We start from the raw sequence: 23,462 nt of genomic DNA, 5'->3' as shown, positions 1-23,462 counted from the left end.
GACTTGTCCTTGCCAGTTTGAATCTGTTGCTTAGCAACAGGCACTCGACAGCTACTTTAGGCTTAAGATAACAATTTTGAGGATGATGTTGAATTTGTTCTCTCTCCCCTCCCAAACAATGGCAAACCCTTGGGCAAACATTTGGCCACAGCGAGCAGCTGATAACCATTCCTCAACAGCCAAGGCAAAAATACTTTAAAAAAAAAAAGAAGAAGAAAAATAAATCCACTCTGCCATACAGAACTATGAACGTACCCCAACTGGCTTGTCAAAACAAAGCAAGGATTAAGAGTCCAGATATAAAGAAAGCAGAGAGGAAGACTAAGAGACCAGCTTGGGTTTCGCTGCACTGCTGGAAGCCCAAGGTGCTCAGATGATGGCCAAGATTGGGTGAAGCTGTCAATGCTCTGGCCTCTGGACTCTAAACTCTCCTCCAATGTCATCCCTGTAATCCTGGGACACAGTTGATTCAGCTCCTCCAGCCAAATCCGGTTAAGACAAAACCTGCTGATGATCCTAAAAGCAGTGGCTATCCCGCTGACCCCAATCCTCTGGTTGACGCTCTTAGCCCTGACACTTTCACTCCCCATAGAAAGACGACAAAGTCTACTAAAAAGAAAAAAACTATCATAAGAAGTATGAACTTAGTGTATGGCTTACAGGCTTGTTCACATATTGGATACTGATGGAAGACACATTGCAAATGCTATAATCATTATAACTTTAACATTGCCTGTATAAGTCACAGCCCGTTAGCAAACAAAGCTTTCCAAAACAGCTGTCCATTGAAATTGTTAACTCGAGGATGATTTTTAATTTCAGTGACCACATCCAGTGAAGCACATGAAGGGGGTCTTCCTTTGCTCTTCTCACCCATTCCAAAGACAACCTACCCTCACAATTTCATAAAACTACATTTCCTTAAAGGAAATGGCGAAAGTAACATCACCACCTATCTGTCAAATACAAGCTGACTACAGTACCACTGGTACTGCAAACACACCTTACCTCCCTGTTTCTCTGGGTTTCGATTTAGGTCCTTTGCCCTGGGGAGTGCTGAGACCTTCTGAATGAACACCGTATCCTTCAAGTGCTTCACATCTGAGTGGCTATCTGTTACCTGATTGGCCAGTGCTGCTAAATGGGTTTGCATCTAAGCAAGGCGCCTTAACCCCTAATCTTGGTGATAAAAACGTCTCATGGTAATATCACTGGCTAATTCTTGTCTGTGTAAGAGGTAATGTAACCCACCAGTGGACTTTACAACAAGAGCTATCAGCAGGGTCAACAGATTTTGGAACCTGAAAACCTACCAAACTGTAAAACCTGAGTGATTGTAAAATGTGTATTAGACCAAGGACAAGTTCCACTGGTTGATGAAGTCCAGGTTCATGTGATTCATACACTGCAGTGTATAAATAACTCAACGACCACACTTCTACTGCTGACAATTCCGTCCTTCATATCCAAATTATTACAAATCTGAAAGCTAAACTAACCTTGCTCCTTGTACTACAATCTAAAAAGTGTGTTTCTTTGTTGGGTTCCATCATTTTGCCTAAGGGCACTGCTGTTGATTTTAGTTTATTTTTTAATACCGAAGGCACGTTACTAAATACTGTCACTTCTGAAGTGTTCCTTATTAACACTGGAAGGGCCACAGATCCTGCTCCCAAAAACATACTTGCTCTTGAGGTAGTGCTTTCCCATGGCCCAGGAACTATGGGGGTGGAGTCTGCAGTGCTAAAGGTTGCTGACTGGTCCCATGAGCCTTGTGGCTGCTATGACATGCGAACAACATCTATTGTATCTGCAAGCAAGCACTGGCTGTTCTGGCTTTAAATGACAATGCAGCAGAGGACACAAGTGGTATGAACTTTGCAGCGTAACCTGTTTCACGAGGTATTCGGGCAATCAATTTGTCTGGGGATATATGTGATGTGATATAATTCACATTCTTCTTTACCAAATATTTGGTTGACGTGGTCATTAGTCACTCAGAAATATATCACATAACCTAGTGGATGTGGAGGATGTTTATATTAAAAAAAGGAAAAAAGAAAGCCTAAACTGTACACGTTTTGTACAATGTACAATTTTCACATATATTTGGTCGAAACCTTCTGAACTTAGACAACTGTGAAGTCTACTATCCATCTACATGAACAAAGGCTTGCTATCTTTCCTTGTCATGCTCTGCCAGGCCCGCACTGCAGCCATCTTAACTTCTGTCTTGTTTTCAGGGCTTCACTTTTGGCTTGAACAAGTGAAACACATGCTCAGCTGGGCTGAGGTCAGGTGATCGATGCAGCCTGTCATGAACATTTCACTGTTTGGTCCGTTAAAAAGGTTGTAGATTTATGTCACATTCAGATTGCTTTGTATGACAGGATTACAAATCTTTATGTTTTACTCAGTGGTCTCTGTGTTCCTAAAATGGTAAAATTCTTCACAGGGTTAATTTTGAATTCCTGAAATCTAAGAATTCTTACTGACAAAAATATAAAATAAGGCAGTACTCTTTACTGGCAATTACTATTAGAGGTGTGATTCAGAGGACTCTTTTTCCCTTGTGCTGGTGGTGGGAGTGTTGAAACCACTGGCAGCCCAACAGATAGAGCCTCAACTTCACTGCCTTCTCTTTCTGCCAGCTATTTTTAGAGAGGTGGTGGGGGAGGAGGAGGAGAAAGAGGAGGAGGGAAGCAGACTTCACATTTTCCAGCCACTCCTATCAGCTCCGACATCTCAAGCACAACACTGTGACAAGGAGAGAGGAAGTGTAATTTGACTCCCCCCAACACATACACACACCCACACACACATCCACACACTTCATTGGCATTTCTCTTTCCCATATTGCAATGATCATGCATGCACCATTCATTTTCACAACACACAAATGGGCTAGATGAGCTTCTTAATAGGAACATTTCTGCAGATGTTTCTTTATGCAGGGTGAGAAAAACAATTGTCTGAGAGGACTTCCTTTCTGCAAATTTGTTTTCCAACAAAAGGAGTGACAAATAAGAACAGTGGATTTGTGGATTTTCAGTAAAAATCTTTTTTTTTTTTTCAAACTTTTTTGGAATAGTTCCTTGTAGTCAATTTAAAAGTCAATTTAAAAGCTGAAAACCTTACCCCTTTAACAAATTGTCTTATAGTTCTCAAATCATAAATGTGCACCGTAAATGGAACAGACAACAGAACTTAGTAACAGACAATATGTCCAATTGCATCACGCAACACATGCTGAACTTCTAACCTTGTCTGCACAAATAGTCAAAAATCAGCCTCTGATAACTAGACTGAGGGCGCTGTTAATCCCTAACATTTGAATATATATATCCTTGTTAATTAAAAGACCTGAGTTAAAGTTGATAAAAAATGAAAATAAACGAAGGCCTAATAAATTCAGTAGGGTAGCACGTGTGAACAGATATAAATCAAAGGGTGGCCTCATGGGGTCTGGCAGTAGATTTTTGGGGTAGACAAAAAGCCCCACCCTGATGACATAAGGAGTGGGACAGGCAGTGAGATGTTCTGGTGCACAAGAGGATAGAGGCAAGAGAGGCAAGCTGGAGGACAGAGCCAGATTAAACTAATGAGAGTGAACAAGCAGAGGACAATTGGGAGGGGAGCTGCTAATTAACCCCTTGGTGAAGGGGAGCACGGCTTGGTAAGCTTCCAAGCATTAAAGACTGAGCAGAGGAGGCCCGCACTTACTTCGCCCTGGGTTTCCCAAAATAAAGCTTTTCTCCTCTGGTTTTCAGCCAAATGCGCTTTGCAAATGTGCATATAAAGTACAAACTACTGTACATATCTTACAGGGGGTCAGCACAGAAAATGCTACACAACATAACGCAATCTAGTGAAACATATAATGTTGATGAGAATTTAACATCTAACTTTGAGAATGTGTTGTCAACACTACATTACACTGTTGGGTCTACTTGTAATTCTCAGTATGAATGTACAAGGGATAAAATTACAAAAGCCCCACTACTGTGGAAATATCCGAATGGTCATCTGTAACATGTTTGACAAGCACAGCAAACACAATCAGATGATAGCACAGTTGTCAGTGATGGGGTTTCCACTAGCATTTTCCCCTTGAAGTACACATTCTTTTTACTACCCTTTATTTGCTGTACTGTTTTTTGTGTTTGTTTGTTTTGTTTTTTTTGGTCAGACTCACTCAGATTTTGTCTTTCAACATATACTGGAATACCAGTTCTGACTACTGTCCGTCTCCTTTAAAGACCATGGCCATTTTCAGGTCTTCAACAATGTCAAGAATTTGTCTTCAACGGACTTAAAGCATGATTTTTCATGATGAGATAAATGTAACCCCACTGTAGCACATGTCCAGGACTTAAAGCAAATGGACAAAACTACCAGAAGAGCACATCTACCAATAACATGCACTGTAAAATGACTTTCATAATAAAAACTTGACTGAAATTTGCTGGCATGCTAATTGTGATACTGAAAAATAATACTGATCATATGTCAGACGTTTGATATTTGCCAAAAACTGCCCAAATTGCAACAAGTTTCTTCATGTCTTTCAGTTACCATGGCACATGAAAAGAGCAGAATAGAAAACGTCATGTACATCGGGAGTTTGAACAGTGGTGTACGAGAAAGGAAAATGTATAGGACTAGGTCATCAACTGCTGAAATATTTTCAGTATAAACCATTATGATTATTATAATTTTTTACGTATTGGCCACCTGTGAGACAGAGACACGTAATAAGCACAAGCTAGCATTCGAAAGGTGGGGTAGAGATGGTGCATTTAATAATTTACGCCCTCCTGCTTGGATACCAGCTGCCCCACCCCTTGTCTTCAGGAGGGATGCATCCCGTCTCTACGGTCTGATTGTTCCTGCTAACTCACTTCTCTGCGGGATCTTATATTCTCGTGCTTGAGAGTGCCATTTAGGATGAGGTTGATTTGCTGCTCCTAGAAACATACAGTACGAAATACAGCAGGACACAGTTGGGACCAGTTGTCGTTGCAAGTCAGTTAGTAACTGTGACAATGTCTCGGCTGCTGATCGTCTGTGTCAGCACGCAACCTCCGACTTAATATGAGAGCACAGCCTCTCTAAGCAGGCGTTTCCTTTTTAAGGGTGTTTCCCTAGCTGTGCTCGTCTCTTTCTTCCCTTTGTCAAAACATTGAGCGGATGTGGCGACAGCGCACACACTTTACAAATACACTTGCTGTGGTTTCTGCTACTACCATTGCACTTGCCGGTGTCCATCCAGGCTTTAAATGGGGCTACGCAATCAGCTGCACTACAATAGCAGGTCACACAGGACATCCTGACAGGCAGGCTTATACTTACAGACAAATGTAGGGATGAAATCAGAGGAGGATGGAGGATCAGCAGGAGGCGCTGTGTGTGGTGCTGCAACACCAGGGGACAGGCAAGCACTTCACACAAAATTAGGTCAGTCTGACTTATATTAGACACAGCAGAGGGTCTAATAATCAAGACAGACTGAATGCAAGACGCCGAGTATAATGAGTGAAGATTCCATGACACGAGTCATTTTGTTGAGCTACTGGGAGTACATTCCTGGATGAAAGAGGGAACCAATACTTGTGCAGCAGCAACCTCAATTAGCCTGATACCTATGAGAGGTATAATACTTTATATACTTGCATGTTTTGTACAGAATTGCTGATGTATGATCTAATTATAGTATTCATTGTGTAAAGGGACTGGTTTTGAATTTACTTTGGTTTCTGGACGAAAGAATTTTAGACCAACCAAGGCCACACTTGGGAGATGTGTCATTTTCTGTGTGTCATCTCAGTGTGGCAGCCTGTGGGCTTTTCAACCTGATGTGACAGAGTCATTATTACAACAGCTTTTCTATGTAATGTAATGTTAACGGGTGGTTAACTAATCACACATATGCCTTTCACTTTAAACTCAGGCCATACTCTTTCAAAAAGTATCTGGTGACAAGCAGTCGGTATAAGCTGCGGTTTTGCTCCATCTGTGTTCATAGCAGAGCCTGCGGCTAAGGATTCTTGTATTTCTCTTACAATTTTTTACCACAGTGTTAATTTGTTTCAGTGGTGACTTTATGTCACACTATAGGCACATGAGGTGTTTGCAATGTACAAACAAGCAAGCAACTTCAAACAGATAACTTATTGACAGTGACCTGCTCTGCAACACTGTATAAGTGCCAGGTTTTATTTCAACATAACTTGAAAATGCATGGTTGTAGTTATGGTACAAGGTGTGTGAAACAAATACAAATCTGATTGCAAAACAAATCTCATCCCTCAATATCCATGAAGTGATGATGCAGAGAAACCTAAAAAGCAAACAAGGTTACCAGATTGCATTCTGACTCAAACAAGCCATTAAAATCATTCTGCTGTTTTCAAATGTAAATTTTCTTTGAAATGCTCACATACATTGTACTTAGGTTCAAACCTGAACGGTGAAATGCCAGATGGCTCTAAAAACCCTATTCCTGTCTTAAAAGGGGACTGCACTTTTTTGGTCTCGACACAACTGGAATGGCTTTTAGAAAAGCACTCTGTCTGGAGAAAAGCCACCACATTTCGTCTCCGTCTCTTCATGCATCCAGTGGAAGAAAACCCTCTGCAATATTTAAAAGCATTCTCCCACCCTGTGCTCTCTCACTTTGACTTAAGCAAACCGCATATATTGTGCTCAACATCTCCAGTCTAACCAGCAGTGACAGCGTAATCACTGACTAGCTAAACCGAACTGGCAACAGTGTGATCAGTCAAAGTAACGTCAAATAAAACAGCTAGCAGTTTATGACAGAAAGCTCCCCTGATCCAAATCTCCAGCCATTTCTGATAGATTGTGTTGGCTTAAATAAGCCAACTCCATTCCCAACCTTTCTGAGGTGGAACACACCTCTGAATTTTGCTCTTGGTTTTTAAAAAATGACTGGAACTTCATGGTGAGAACACAAAGGTAATGTCACAACACCTTGCTTTGCTAATTTACTATAGCCCTACTTTAGGGGCTTATGTCAGTTTAAATCTACCATTTAACTGATTTTTCTTTACCAGTGCAAATCAGAGGTGGAATGATACTGTAAGTGCCTATGTCATCTTCTTTTTGTTGTCTGGTTGGTGGGTGAGGGTCCGCCTAAGTGCTGTGGGGAAGTGATGCATGGTAAATGTAGCTGAAACACAACCAGGTCACAAAGAAGGCAGGAACAAGGGGGCTGATGATGCAGGAAGAGAAGACAGAAGGGGATTGCTCCGGGACATTTCTTAAAAGCCCCATCAAATCTCACTCACTTTGTCATCCTCTCCAACACACACTCTCTATGGCTTGGTGTATAGCCTGGTTTTTCTACCAAACACAATGCACCATGGAGGAGAAGGTGAATCCATGACTAGCATCAGAATAAATGAAAATATTACAAAATGTTTAAATGATGGAAAATATCAGAGTTTCAATACAAAACAAAAACACAGTATGCCAAACTGCTGAAATGCATCACTGTTCATAAACAGTGGACTGATTTTTGAATAACTGTGTTGTATTCAAACTCCTCTACAATCCAAAACTATGCTTTCAAGAAGATTATAGCAATAATCAGAAAAACACAAGTGTATATCATGCCATTTACATGGTGGAAACTTAAAGGCTGGATACAAACACCCCTTCTCTAAAACACATTATTAGAGGGAGCATAAAAATATAGTAAAGTCACTGCAATACTTAAGTAGCTACATTCAGAGCAACCACCAAGCCCCGATTTGCCCCTAGTGGCAACCGAAAGAATGGGGAGAGGATTTTTTTTATGATTGTGCTATTGCATCACCATAAAAGCATTCTGAGATGGCTGCACTGGCCAGCAGTGTGATGATGAGCACAGTGCCATGTACTAGCTACTCCTCCTAATGATATACACTAGGCATCAAGTAAGGTTTACAAACTGTGGATTATTCCTTTAATCGCTGTCTGATCAGTAGGGTGATTTTTAATACTAAGAAGAATGGGTGAACTGAAAATGAATAGCCTCAGGCCATGTAACCCATTTTGCTCCATTGAAAGTAGAGCAAAATCTTGGGGCAACAAATGAGTATGCACAAGCTGACACAGTTCTGATCGTGATGCTCCACTCAGTTTAGGCACACAATTTATCTGGCAGAAAAATGAAACAGTACTGTAGAGCAATTTTCTATCTTGAGGAGGCTACCTGTATCGTTTCCCTTAATAGTTCTGGGGGGAATGTGGTGCCTTCCTTTCTGTGCAAAGTCTGAGTGAAATCTTACCAGTGGGGTATAGTACAGAGAAAGTTCAACAAAGACAGGCTTTCTTTGTGTGAGCTGGTGGTCATCAACTTTCTTTGTTAACCCAGATTTTCTTTATCCGGCTCTGTGCCCATAAAAAGGGGTGTCTGATGCGGAATTTGTCTTATAAAATAAATAACAGACTTTGCAAATAGAAAACCAGGACGATGCATAAAAACAGAATCCAAAGTGGTCTATAGTTCTGTGCTTTCATCAGTCTTTTAGTGTGTGGATGACCTGCCATATAAAATTTAAGGAGTTAATATTACCTAAAGAAAACGGGGGAAAAAAATTTTCTGCACCACCAAGTGAATACATGTATGTTCCTGTGGCAAAAAAACACATGGCTTGACATTATTTGACATATTCCCTCATCTGAGAATCCATATCGTTCATAGAGAATATTGTCAGGAAAAGAATTAGTGAAAGTGTGGCGCTTTTTGTAGCTGCTGCAAATCTTAAACCTTTGAACATAACCTCCTCCAGAGGTCATGGCAATCAAGCCATGTTAAAAGGGAGAAGCCTTCGTAACACTGAAAACTCTGGCTTTAGGCTCAACGTGCCTCAATAACCCACTAATCTCTCATCGTAGTACACCCCCTCAGAAAGATTGATTGATTGTTCAGCTATTTGTGTCAACATTTGGCCACTGAAACACCAATACAAGACAAACATGGGTCCAGAAGAATGCCACATGCATTAACAAAATACCTGACACACATTTGACTTGGATGCTATCAATTTATGTGATATCAAGTCCATTAAAGCCTCATATCAGAAGGGCTGGATTTAGAAAAAGAACATTTTACAGGACACATTGTAGCTGTATGTGTGACTCAAAAACCTTTCCACATCAGCGAACTTGAAGCCAGGGGCAACAAGTGCATGGTGAAACTCTTGCATTTCCTGAACAACAGTCACACGACCTAAAAGCTTAAGAAAAACAATGTACTGTCAATGACACAATGCCAGCTATCTTGCTTCTGTTACTGGAAGTATGCTAATCAATGCAATGTTAAACCCTCTTTGTTTCCCTCTTAAAGGAATTTTTAATAGGCCCAATGTTAGGTGTATCAGTAACGAATTTGCCCACAGACGTGAATGTAAGTGTAACTGTGAATGGTTAGATATACCTGTCAGCCATTTACATGACAGACTGACTACCTGCCAAGGTAGGAGTGTACCCAACCTACTGCGCAATGTGAGAAGGGATAGGCAGGTACAGAAAATGTGTTACTATAGTCTGAGATGATGCCTTTTATTTCATGGTGCCATGCAATTTAGGTCAAAGCTTCATTTAAAAAAAAAAAAAAAAAAAGAAATACAGCATTTGGATCACAACTCAGGGCTCTGAAAAGTCTGAGGTAACCAAAGACTTTTTAACTGGTAACCGTCCTGCTCATTACTTACTGTTGACTTCCTCCTATCTTTCTGTTAAAGAATATGTGTAGGATTTACAGATTTAGGAGGCTCTATTGGCAGAATGTGGCAGAAATGGAATATAATATTCAAAAGTATGTTTTCAAGAGTGTATAATCACCTGAAAATTAGTATCTTTGTGATTTCTCTTAGAATAAGAGAGCAGGAAGGAATAAGAGAGGTGAGGCGAGGGGTATTCAGTTGGTTGCTATCTGCCACCCAACCACTCGATGCCACTAAATCCTACACTGTTCTTATAACGAAACATACCAAAGGAGTGCTTTGTTGTATGTATACAGTACAAACTAACATGTTTTAAGGAAGGATCTGAGTATTATAATTGTTTTTTAAACCCTACCTTAAAAACTAGGGCAGGGTATCAAACCTCTATTTAGATGCAAGTTGACAATGTTTTTTTTAAACCCAATGCAGCTCCTGTTGCATTGCTTCCTGATGCACACTGACATAATAACTGAAGATGCTGCCTGTTGCGCACTTGTTCACTTGCTCACAATGGTGAGTGTTAGCAGCAGACACTCCACTAGTCCTTTTTTGCAGAAACAGACTGTTTTTGATATTACCTTTATAAAGGCCAAACTAACAAAAAAAACAATGACAAACAAACCTTGAGCTCATTTCCAACATTACAACTTAGGATATCCCTTCTTGACCAATCGTTAAAACAACTAGATTTGTATTGATTATCTATGTGACTACCATTTTGTTCAGCACTAATTCTTATTCTAATTTACTAGATTTGATTTAAATTTTGTAATCAAAGCAAGAACTCCTGAGCATTAAAACACCTTTTTGTTGTCGGAGACACCTTCACATTATGAAAAGTAAGCTAATGGGACACGCCAACTGCTAACTGTCTCTTTAACTGGGCACAATTATACATGTGTGTTGTCTCGATGTGGCTGCCAGCTGTGGGTAATGTCTGATGATGGGGGACATAACATCAATGGGACTGACAGTGGAGTTTAATTGATTGATTAGTGAAACATTCCATGATGCAGTGTGCTCTTACTAGACAGGGTGCAATGTTGGTAGAAATAGAAGGCATTGGCTATTGTAGACAAAGTGACTCCCAACAGGCAAAACATGTTACATGAAAACAACAAATATCTGACAATATAATGTACTATAATCTGTCTGTAATACAATGCTCTGACCATCCCAACACAGAAAAAACAGAAAAGGGGCAATAATGAGCAGAAGGCAGAAGCCAAACAGATTCCACAGCCTGCACATCATGGCATGAAAACAATTAAGAATCCATGTTGAGAAAGGGGGGGGCAGTCACATACATCAACAAAGGTACGTTTTGTGCTTGAAAAAGCTGCACAACCAGCTTCTCATACACATAAAGGAATGAGTTAAAATAAAAAAGGGAAAAAAAGGAAAAGAAGGTCAGGCTAGCCCAAAGCCAAAAGCATGACTTAAAACATAAAAAAATACACTCCTTTGACTGCATTAATAATCATACCCCTCCCCCCGTGCTTTCTCTCCAAGCTTCCAAGAGAGGAACAAGTGTGTGTGGGGAGTCACATGACAGCTAGCCCACTCTTTTGCTCAAGTGACTATGGCCTTTCTTACTTTAAAGAGGAAGAAAACTCACTAATAGTGTCTGTCTTTCTCCCGTCACCTCGGGATTCAGGTTTGGTCACATTTTCCTTGTGGCAGTCAAATGTAAGGGCAAGAATGTAAAAAGGCAGAGAGACTGTCTCTATCCAAAGCAGAGCATGCACATGCAAAGCACTGCTCTAGCTTGTGGTGGCCTTTCAGCAGGGTAACAGAGTGTCTGAGTGGTGACAGGATTGTGTATGGGTCACCAAGCGGTCCTGGTGCCAGTTATTTTGACTATTCAAACAGTGACCAAGACCTTTTGGCCAGTGGTGACAAGCTATGTATGTGTAACAGAAACTATAGTCAAAGTGCAAGCAAATCTACACACTTGGAAAAGTTTAGGTAGAATTTCCTTTGTAATTTTAACCCTGGGGATAGCTTGGTAAGATTAAACAAATCAACACAAAACAAACAGAAAAGCTTGCTTCGCAAAACAAATTCATGGAGCACAAATATTTAGTGTGGTAAGGTACATAAGGCAAATTGTCAGAATACAGCTGTGAGATCGAGCCCAATTGTTGCATCTTGTCCGGTTACACTGTTTGATATTTCCAACGCCTCACCAATTACTTCAACTAGGAGTACAACTTAACAAAAAACCTAACCTTCATGCAGTAGACAGTATGCGCTGCAGGTCTACTGAATGGGTGTTCAACCCATGTAGGACTAATTCCTGTGTGACATCTTTCACGGGTTAAATCTTGGTTGTCACTGTTGGCAGACACCAGCCTGCAGGGAAGCTCCACACACTTCACTTATAAACCATAACTACATTGCAGAATTACCAAGTAAAATCCATATATATTTAATAAATGCTTATTTTCTGTTTCTCCCTATTAGGGGAGTCGGCTGTTAAAGTCCATGTCATCAATTAATATCCATTTGCTTTATTTGGAGAGACAGTTACATCATACCTCACATTATAACCAATTAGTTTACTAAATGTCAACCTGTGTGATCTCATTACCTCAACAGTTGACCTGAATCACACCCTCCTTCAACCCTGGTTGTAAAGATTGCTCTGGACATGGTTTGCATTGACCCATCAAAAATGCTGTGTAGATCAGAATGGGGTTAGGAGTGAAATCACGCTTAAACCAAAGCTTTCAACATATTTGAACAAGCATGTGCACTGGCAAAATAAGTGCAATGCATAATATGCGACCAAATGTCCATTATTCCTCCTACAATGTACCATATGCTCTAGCAAGGTGAAGAAACTTATCATGTGTGTTTTGCCTTACAAACCCTGACATGGAACAAGTAAATGCATACATGTGGCTGATTACATGTGGTCTGTGCTAAAAATAATTTGTTGAAGATGTGATTGAGTTCAGATAAATTTGGACCTCCTGGTGTCAGCTAGTTCAGGGCTGTGGTAGCGATGGTTGGGGCTGCTCAAAGGCAGTGTCCACAGTAAGGCCAGCAGTATACTACATTCAGAATCAAAACTGCCTTGTTCTGAAAGGCAAAAATCCAGGCATGCACTCCCATAAAGACAAAAACCCTACATTGGGCTTCAGTTGCCACTATGGTCACACAGGTATTCACCACCCACACTGCACAATTGCAGTTTGTGGAGTGATTAGTTGCCCATTGTTCACATTTCCAATTAAAATGCTGATTTTTTTTGTCATTGAAATTAGTTAGGTGTGGACCAGTTGTAACACGGGTATTCAATGCCAGATGAGTTGGGAAGAAATCTACCCTTAGAGGCAGGCACCAGAATGACAAACATGCCACGATTGTTGCCATTTTCAATGTTGCACAGCTTCAATTTCACTCACTACATCCAAGAACATTATAGCAAGTTACATGTTCATTGCAGTTTTCAGTGTAAATTCAACTCTGTGCAAACAATATGGCCCAGATCTGAAATACAGAATATACCATACTATAGTATCTAATACATCTCTCACTTAATTTTGTGACTGGATAAATCAGCCACTCACTCACTCTCTCTTTTTATCATACTCTTTTTAGATTATTCATAAAGATAATATATAACTTTGTTAACAAACATTACAAGAAATGTCCACTCCTTGTCCTAATATTGATACTACTGTCACCCTGTAGTTGTGTACTATGTGAATGAATGCTGTTAATAAGTTGTAGCACCTTATGGGTTTGTGTTTGAACAGTCAGCAACACTCAGTACAGGAACCTCCAAATTTAGACTGAGGTTAATCCAGTTGAGATCTAGGTGAAGTCTAAAAAGGTGGCTGGGATGGTTCCTACTGTATTATTAGATATAACTTTCAGTGCAATCAAAGTGTTGTTTTTGGGATTATTGCCCGAATCATCCCTTTCACTGAAACTGCAAACTCCACCTTGTTCTGGTGTAGAGGGACAGCGTCCTGTTGTTGTACCGGCATCTGTAGCCACCACATTTGACAACCTCTGAGTATACGCCAAATTTGATATTGGAAATAATATACTAGAACCCCAAGCCATCAACTGGCACTTAGGGTTAACAATAGCATGTAAACCTGCAACTGGTATAACTGTGTGTGTGTGTGTGTGTGTGTGTTTAACAGATGTGTAGACTGCATATAACTTATACAGCCAGTCTGTCCATCAGTATCACTGTATACAGATCAAAAACAGTGGCCAGCAGATCTTTTAACAAACTCCTTGGACAGCTTCTGACCAAGATATTGTTAAAAAGCAACAGAGAGCTACAATTACACAATATTTACTGCCACATTCGCCTATAGATGCACAACACACCCTGATGAAACATTTTCAGTTGTGTTCTGTAGGAAGCATACTGAGAGAAGAGGAAAAAGGATTTAGATTGCTCAACCACAATACACTAGACGTACAAGTAAAGTAATGGAAGCCATAATGTGCAGGCCACCACTAATGGCACATTTAAATTAAAATACAAGAATAAGTTAGCTAATTGAAGCGACCATTGTTGATAAAGAGGGGTACATCTTCAAAAGCAAAGAACAATGGCAGACAGCTGACCTTGGTGTTTTTTCCAACTCTAGGACTAAAACCTGGAAAATAGATGTTTGAAAGAAAACTGAGTGCTGAAACACAAAATGCTTAAGATTATTACAATGAGCCCTGACCCCCAGCATCCTTTGTATAACGCACTCCGCCTCGTCTGTGTTTCCACCTCAGAACACTTGGATAAGCTCAAGTTTAAGGTTTTTAGAGAGGCTCTGGGCTTATCAGTGCCACTTTTCATAAACTGATTAGTAAGCAAAGTATTAGCAAAGAACTCTATACGGCATCCTATTATTAAATTTAATTATTGATTAATTTGTTGATTATTTTAAGGGTTGAGTCCATAAAATGTCAAATGCCAATTAATTTTCTTTCAATCGACTAATTGATAAATTGACTAATTGTTGCAGCTCTATTGGCCAACCACGCGTGTCCCGGGAAACTTAAGTGTAGGAGTCTAACTCCACAAGAAAGTCAAGGTTCAATACATACTGCAGTTGTGGGGTCACAGTTTGGTATAATTCTGACAGAGCAACAGCGACTAAATGATTTACGGGACATAATCCCTGTCACAAAAATTGAGATATATGCACATTTCTTGGTCCATGTTTAGTTATTACAAAACTATGTGCATTTGAAAGTGTGCCAGTCACATTAATTACATTATGCTAACATCCTTTTTTCTCCTGTGTGCTAGCATATCTTCAACCAATGCCTGTTGCTTATGCCTTGCTGTGGTAAAAGACACACACACTACTGTTGCAAATGCGTATACTGCTGATAAGTGACATTTCTGAACAATGTACTTACAACCAATCAGAGAACAAATAGGATATTATTTCTAACCATATGGCAGTCCTTCAGGAACAGACAGCTCACTAGGAGAGGCACAGCAGGGTTGGTTGAGTTAGCTAAATATCACACTGTTTTGGGAATAAAAGTTGGCTAGAAAGACCAGAAAAAAATAGTATCTGCACCTAAAATGACAGCCATAAACTTATCAAGAGCTTCTGTGGACAAACTAGGTAACAAGACATCAGCTGTGTGGCCGTACTTTGGCTACTTCCGGCAGGTTAACCCCCACAGTCAATAAGAGCTTCCTGAACAGGACTGGAGTAGGCTACCTAAAGTCTGACAAAAAGTAAACAGGTGATGTATATTGTTAACCCTGCTGAAAAACTGTCATTAAAGACAGGAAAGTTCATCACCTGAAGCATCTGAAAACACTGAGTCTCTCTTAACACCAACAATTAGGCCTATCTGCCAGAACCATCAGCATGGTACTCCAAGAAACCCTGAAGTTACTATTTGCTTTTTCTGCCGTTAATAGATACATCATAGATGCTGTTGTTGTTTTTTTTTTCTCCAAATGGCAGAAGACAATGCTGATACACACAGTTGAAAATGAACCATTTTAACTAACAAATGTGACTGACCCTAGATATGAGCGACCTGATTGTAAACATTTCACACTTGGATATTTGCAGATTCATACCGACAAGACTAAAGATTTTTCTTTATTTTTGTATAATATACTTACGTTTAAGTTAATCTAACAATTCATAAGTTGCATAAAGTGACTATCTTTGGACAATTACAAGTTGGTACTAACACTGACAGACAGAAAACCACTTCTTTCGCTTTAAAACTGTCAGTTGCTTGGGCCAGTGTGAACTTGGGTCCAGCCTGTTTATTTGAGCCTTTTTATGAAACACCAATCCTGCCATACTGTACAGATTAACAAGCATTTATGTTGACAGGTTGACATTAGAGCATCTTTATGAACTTTAACCACTGAGTAGCGATGTGGTAGGGCAGCTACTACTAAGCCTGGATTACTATGCGCACAGTACACTGTAAAAGATACTTAACTTGGTTGGGTTGGGTATAGCTGGGGTTGGGTACCAGACTCTGTACTTTTAATGGTAGTACTGGGGTTGTGTGACTACACTTTTCAAAACTCAATGCAGACAACACTCACTGCAATATTTATAATGTTAAATGAACAGCTGGCAAGGACAACATAACTAACCTATTGAAACACCTAATCAAACACAAACTATATCTATAGGCTCCCCCCGCAGCATCCACAGCTAACGTTAGCAGTCCTGCAGACAGTGGCTGTTCAACTCTCCATGGACAATGAAACTTTAAGTGAGGCATCGACATCTTAAAGTAAGTAATTATGCGGTTAGACAAGCTGTTGTTGGAGATAACTGGCCATTTTTTCAGTCTCTTGATTGATGTTAGGTTAGCACTTTTAATGGTGTTAGTCATTAATCTGCTACTGGCTGTGTCCGAATTCCTTACCAACATGCTACTCAGTACGCTAATACAGTATGTGAGATATTTCAGAATGTCCAAAACCTTAGTATGAAACCAATAGTAGTGTGAATTGCATATTATTTATGAAGAAATATTACAGTATGCAAGCACTGTGGTACTGACGACAACAAAATTATCACATGTACTCCCTCCAAGATACAAGACAGCTTTCTCACGCTGTGCCGTGGTGACAGACAATGACAGGCTGGAGGTTGTACGGACAGGTTTGGGAAGGGTTTATTTTGTGTGGTGTCTAAAATGTTCTATATTAATAACAAAATGTTCTAAATATACAACAATGAAATTGAGTTTGTACTCATTTTTCAACTGAAATTACATTTGTTAGTGCACAGAGAGTAAAGCAACGAAAACGGTACAGTTGGATACCGATACAGAAGTCCAGGTACCGGTTCAAATGTGAATGGTTTCCAAACCTAACTTGAACACCTGTATTCATGTGTGAAGGTTTTTCTTTATATCTATACATTTCTCTGAAGTAGCACAGAACTGGCAACACAATGGGAAACACCTTGGGCCATTTTACCCAGTGTTTTTTCATGCGTTTGTTTGCAACGTCTCTCAGCACTTTTCTGCCTTGACCACCTAGTGGACATATAGTTAAAAGCAGGATCATATTAGAGGTGAAGAAAAATCAGCACTATCACTGACCAAAACCAGATAATCCCATAGAGTGAAATCCACAGACTAATCCCATTCATATCCCGCACTTGCAGATTAAAAAAAGAACAAATACACATCAGTGGTATGAAAATCCTTATTCGAAAAACAAAAGAACCCCCTCCCAGAGCAAAAGGCTAATGCTTCAGGTTTCAAACACATGGTCCTTATCTTGTGGTGACACTCATCCTACTGACAAGCTCTGCTGTGTGCAAACCCAGGGACAAATGTCCTTCAGACACACATTACTGCTATGAAGGCTTTCAGACAGGCTTGTTATACACATCTTGCTTCATTGCATAGACATCAACACAATTTTTCAGAAATGCCCGCAGATTATGCCATCACAGTCCACCAAGTCCACTGGACAGAATGTCAAACAGATTCTGGGTGTCAGTAAGGTGTGGGTGACATCCAGGTCATAAAAGATGATAAACATTAAATTGTACTGTTTTTTTATGTTTTGTTTGATAACTGAATGCTCTTGGATGTGCATACAGACTTTTCTCAAATTAAAACCTATTGATAAAAACTTAAACATGCTCTGCCAGTGTTATGTGTATGATTTGTTTTTTACCTATAGTGGATTACTAGGTGAGAGCAGTTAGATTAAAAGCCTCAAGTGTTGGACCAGTTACCTCACAAAGAAATAATCTGATAAATCACAGCAATATCTTAAATTCTAGTGAAGATGAGAGACATCACTGTGAAAGCAGTTACAGAGCTGTCTCAAGTATGTAAAAAAAAAAAGATCTAGATATTGGGAGTTCTGAATCAATGCGTGACAACTGTAAATATAATTAAATGTAATCAGGAAATTCAGTGGCATTGCAAATTTGCTGCTGAAACTGATAAGTGACATAACCAAAAACTAAAAATACACTAGTGTAAACTAAGTTTGCATGAACTCTCGTTTAAAAAAATGTGGTTGTCTATAAGGCACATTAATGCACAAAGAACAGGTTATGTTTGTAAAATTCATTATCAAATTAAGTGTTTTGAAAAAAGAAAAAATGTGGCAAAAATCCCTTCAGTTAAAACGTTTTTTGCATTTAGCGATCAATTGCTTTTGAAAACTATTACGTTTCATTTAACTGAGAACCATCGTTTGGATTGAGAAAAATTCGCCCCATTTTGCTGAGATGTGGTTACAGATGTTTCAAATCAGACATTTAGTTTCATACCAAAATCTGTAAATCTAATTATTATTTCTTATAAATCATACAAATATGTATCATAGTTGCCATATCCCCTGGTATTCAGGTTCACAGTCAAGATGTACAACACCCCTTCCCCACCATGTTGTCCTGTATCTGAGGCACACATACTGGATTCATCTGAGCAGGAATCCCATCAGATTTAAAACGTTTTTAATACAAATACAATCTGCATATTTTTACGATGGGGAAATCAAAGAAATCTAGCCTGCCAGGCCTGGACCCATCCGATGCTCGGCAGCTGTCTCCCTCAGTCTGAGAAAAAGCGGTGATGAAAAAGGCTTTGAACGCCATCTTGTTCATTGCAGCTGCTTGGGCCCTGAATACAGGAACCCATTCATTCGAGAAGGCGGAGGGAGGGGGCACACTGGCAAAATGAATTCATCTTTGTGAGCCAGTAAATACAAATGGCTCTTTTAAGGAACACCGAAATTTCACTGAAACGACTAGAAATCGCCATATTCAGTAATGAATTCTTTAGATGCAGTATCTTAACACCGCTGGTCAATAACTTCGTCAAAGCGGCAGGCTACATATATCTTGCCTCGCTTCTGGAGGAGGCGCTCAGCTCGGCTTCCTGCGACAGCACGTCTGACTCGTTGCTATACCAGCTTTCGAAATATTTACCACTACATAAAAATCTCTGATATCCTCTCTTCTACTGTAACACCTTATGCTGGAGTGCTGACTTGGATTCGACGCTTCATCGTGGATAAAGCGTGTCCGTTTTCCGGGCTAGAGTTTGAAATACTATGGAGCAGCGCGGCCCGGTGGGGCATGGTTACTGTAGCTGCTAACAACTTGCCCTGCAAAACACCCGTGATCGAGATAAACAGATTGTCAAAATCCACTTAGACGATCTCGTTTTCACATCATTAAAAGAAGTTCAAATGAAAGCCGACCCGCGTGTTCGCAAACTGACGCTGGTTTAACACTGATGAAACTAAAATGGCTATTTCCACTGTCTGGTCCACAGCGGCGCTTATTGTCATTTTTTCCGTACAATCTTACAGCTGTGTTACCGCTTGGCGATGGATGCAAATTCATTTTACGCATTCTGGGGAAGAATCGCGCAAACGAAATTAGCCTTTTCGGCATTACCAGTGGATAACAGAATGGCTGACTCTGCAGACTAAATGTGGGAATGTTAACATAAAGCTGTGACATACAACAGCCATTATCCGTAATGGTTTGGTTTCGATTCACTGATTTAAACGCTGTAAGTTCAACGAGACCGTTTCAACATAGCTTCTCAAAAAAGTGCCCGCAGATGGGAAATTCAGCATTACGTAAACAATTTCAGCAAGGCTAATATTAACGCTTCAGTGCACGAGATTTAAATAAAAGCGGCGCTCAACAACAACACCGCTCATATTCACTAAGGATACAGGCAAATTGTTCTTGCTGCCATGTTCGGGATATACACACCCATATCAGCCATACCAGGCTGTAAACGTAGGCTGTGGCCACTGCTGGCTAACTTGTATGGACTGGCTACGAAATAGTGGGGGTGGTGGTGGTGGTGGTGGTGATTCTGTTGGTGAAGTAGCCATTTTTAGACTCCCTTCGTTGTCAGTTGCATGATGCTACACATTTTCAACATGAGTCGAAGTAAATCCAAACTCTGTTCGGAGTTATGCAAGCATAACGTTAAGAAGTTGCAGCTATGTACTCACCATCTTAAACAGCACGCCTAGGGGTTAACTGAGTCAACAATAAACTGAGTAGCAAATGTGCGACCAATTAGCTTACCAGGCAATCACTAACGCTAGCAATCTATAGAGCAAAGACGTGAAAAAATCTGGGCCGACACACAGATCTAAAATGTTGGTGATAATTAGGAGCAATGTTACGTCTTGAATGAAGCCCAAAGTGAAATACTGCTCGGGTAAAATGGCTAATATATCAAAGGTGATGAGGTTTAACCTAGACAGCTTAATTCTTGAGAGTGAGAAAGATACCCGGACGTTGGAGAGGGGTGCTGGCTAACCTACCCTACCGAGCTGTCACCAACTTACTTAACCTTCTAATTAACATTACCACCGACCATTAACGTTAAATACCAGCTTGTCGATAGAGCCATTCGATACATAAGCAGTTCAACATTGTTGTGGTCAATTGACACCTGGGTCAACACAGTGCGTTAAGTTTCTCTAACTGTGACCCCCACCCACTCTACTGGCAGCAACGACTAGCTAGCAGCAGGCTAACGGCAGCTAACTGTAACGGAGGAGCCACTTAACCCTTTTCGTTCATCTTCCCTGCTCGGCAGGCTAGCCAACTGCACAGACACTTAATGCATTTCCTGAAGCGCAATTTCTAATACCAATATATATCCTTACCCGCTTTCAGTCGAGGGTATCCGTTGTTTATATCACATTGACTGGAAACAGCTAAATCTTGCCTCTCCACTCTCCGCCCAGGCGCTCAGATTTAGCTAGTTTAGCTACCGAGGAGCGGCACTCCCCGAACCCAGTTTTTGACCCGCCGAGGGGGGAGACACACCGGCACAGAGGCGCAGAGACAAGGCGGTGTTCACCCAGATAGACGTGTCAGAGTCCCGTTTAGGCGTTCTTCCGTTTCAACGCAAATTCCAACTCAAAGCAAAAATCCCTTCTTGTCTTTCCCACCGTCGTCGTCCCTCTTTTCTTCCTTCACGCCAGGATCTCAGTCGCTTCTTCCTCCGGCCATCAAACAGCAGAGATGGGCGCGGTAACCCTGCACTCAGGTCTGGGAAACCCCACGTTACGGCAGCGTCACAACGCACGGCGAAGGGTCGGCGACCACTCCAACAGATCAGGAAATACTGCCATTTTTGGTAACACCAACACACCTAGGTAGCATTTACCTAGCAAAACCCCACTTTTAATTCCACAACTTTGTTTATTTGGAGAGTTTAAATTAAATGAGAATCGAAAGTGAGCATTTTGAATGCCACAATAGGTTCGAACAACAGTCTTTCTTCACACCAGCCTCTGATTCTGAAACTGACCTACACAGCTTTACAGGTTCTAGGAGATACTTTACATGCACTCTAATTAACCAGCAGTAATTCATTTAACTAAGAATTATTACCAAACTTACCAAATTTCCTCAGGTGGGGATTAATAAAGTTGTTATCATTATATACTTGTGTCTTTTACCAATATTACATCTTCATAAACAGCTCACACTCTAATATCCTAAATAAATGTGTCTAGGCTACATAAGACCCCGGTATGTAAAGTGGATATCTCCATATTTGACAACTCCAGGAAAACGTGACCTTCATGTCAGCAGAAGAAACGCTACTCCAAGCCAATAACACTGTCTCATTTGCAAACCAAAACAGACTGTGCCGCAAATTTAACTACAGAAGTGCATGTATATCCCCTCCACGCCAAAACACAACCTTACTACATACAGGGCTACAGTCAATATAAACTACATTTTTTATACAAGGAAAAAAACTAAATCCCATTAGCTGATTATTCAGGACCAATTTTTCCCACACTGGTAGTTTGATGATCTATTCATATGTACTGTTTGTTAGATTAGATCAGGTAAAACTTTATTGACCTCACAGTGGAGAAATTTACTACGTGTACATTACTATATTTTGACAGTAATCAGTCACTGCCGCTATCCCCAGAAATGTGGGGTGACAATGAAAGATTTGTTGACAAGTAATATTCTCTGTTAATTAACTTTGCCATTCATTACAGTTTATGAACTGATGTTGCCGTGCTCTACTTCAAGCTAATCAGTGGGGACTTACTTCTTGTGCTGAGTGCTTGTGGGTGGGCCATCACTTGTGCACAGAGATGACTTGATCATTATCACCAGTAGTCTAGGTAGAGTGCTCAGAGGAGGGGTCAATGCTCAGTGGGTTAAGGCGTTTCTTGGAGACGTGGAACACTTTGCTGTCCTCCGGGGCCGCAAAGTGTGTACGGACCTGGTCTGATGGGGGAAGACAAAAGCATCACCGGCAATGGTTTGGATGAAGAGTCCTCCTGAGAGAGTCCTGAGAGCCTCCTGTCTACCGGCGCCCAGCATTTAGGGATGTACTGTTTGTGCACGATCTGTTTTGCTGTTGTCTCCTTGCGTTAATATTTTACACCGACAGTCACTGCTGTGGCTCAGTTTAAATGAAATGACAAATAAATGAGCCAGAATATCATGCTGAACCTGGAATATCAATGTGTATTTTCACATTTGTGTGAATGTGGTGATAAAAAAAGGGAGAAATGAGAAGTCAAAAATAACACAGAAAAAGCATGGGTCAATAAAAATCAATCAATGGTGATTTGAATTTTCACCTGTGTGTGTGTGTATGCTCCTTGCAGTTCTAGGAGGAAACTGCTCTGCTGTCCTGTATGAACAGTCCTCTGCTGTGGGATGGTCAGCTCTGTTACCAGACATCAATGCACCTACATGAGGTACCCTCTCCATAGTAAGTGTACAGATATTGTATGGAGGGGTGTGTGCAAACATTTAAAAAAGTAGCACATACTACAGATACAGGATGAGCTGAAAACACAGCCCCTGTGTGTGTGTGTGTGTGTGTGTGTGTGTGTGTGTGTGTGTGTGTGTGTGTGTGCTTGTGTACCAGGCAGTGTTGTGGGTGTGGGTTTCCACCGGGACTCATCTGCCCAGGATAATGCTGGTGAGATTTAGTTGCCCCTGGATACACCCCTGCCTGTCTGCATACATGTGTTGTGAAGCTTCTTTAGCAGAGCTTCAGGCCACCCAGGGGAGAAAGCTTATTGTCTGCATTCAGCCTTTTGAAGGGGAGAGAGGAAAGAGACCAATCCACACCTCAGTGTGCTTTCTGTGTGAGCTCTGATTTAGTTGTGATCGATAAGTAGTTTAACCGTGACACACGGCAACGATGATCTTGACGATCATTGTCGCGGGAGAGCACTAAAACCAGGAGAGTTCAACA

General features: G+C 40.7%; 1 protein-coding gene across 3 annotated transcripts in view; it reads right to left on the bottom strand.

The window, feature by feature from the left end:
• The window catches only part of gnb1a (guanine nucleotide binding protein (G protein), beta polypeptide 1a), a 36,255-nt gene extending 14,994 nt beyond the window's left edge, over positions 1-21,261 (bottom strand). The window contains exon 1 of one of the 3 annotated variants that reach the window (XM_041945213.1): positions 20,881-21,261. The gene's annotated coding sequence lies outside the window, so the exon portion shown is untranslated. Of the gene's footprint in view, positions 1-255; positions 387-1,008; positions 1,105-20,880 lie in introns of those variants that run through there. The other 2 variants (XM_041945214.1, XM_041945215.1) reach the window with 2 other exon arrangements.
• Between the last annotated feature and the right edge of the window lie 2,201 nt (positions 21,262-23,462).

This window comes from Chelmon rostratus, chromosome 10 (assembly GCF_017976325.1).
Source record: "Chelmon rostratus isolate fCheRos1 chromosome 10, fCheRos1.pri, whole genome shotgun sequence".
Taxonomy (NCBI): domain Eukaryota; kingdom Metazoa; phylum Chordata; class Actinopteri; order Chaetodontiformes; family Chaetodontidae; genus Chelmon; species Chelmon rostratus.
The sequence above is the reverse complement of the archived record's forward strand: the minus strand, read 5'-3'. Positions and strand labels throughout refer to the sequence as shown.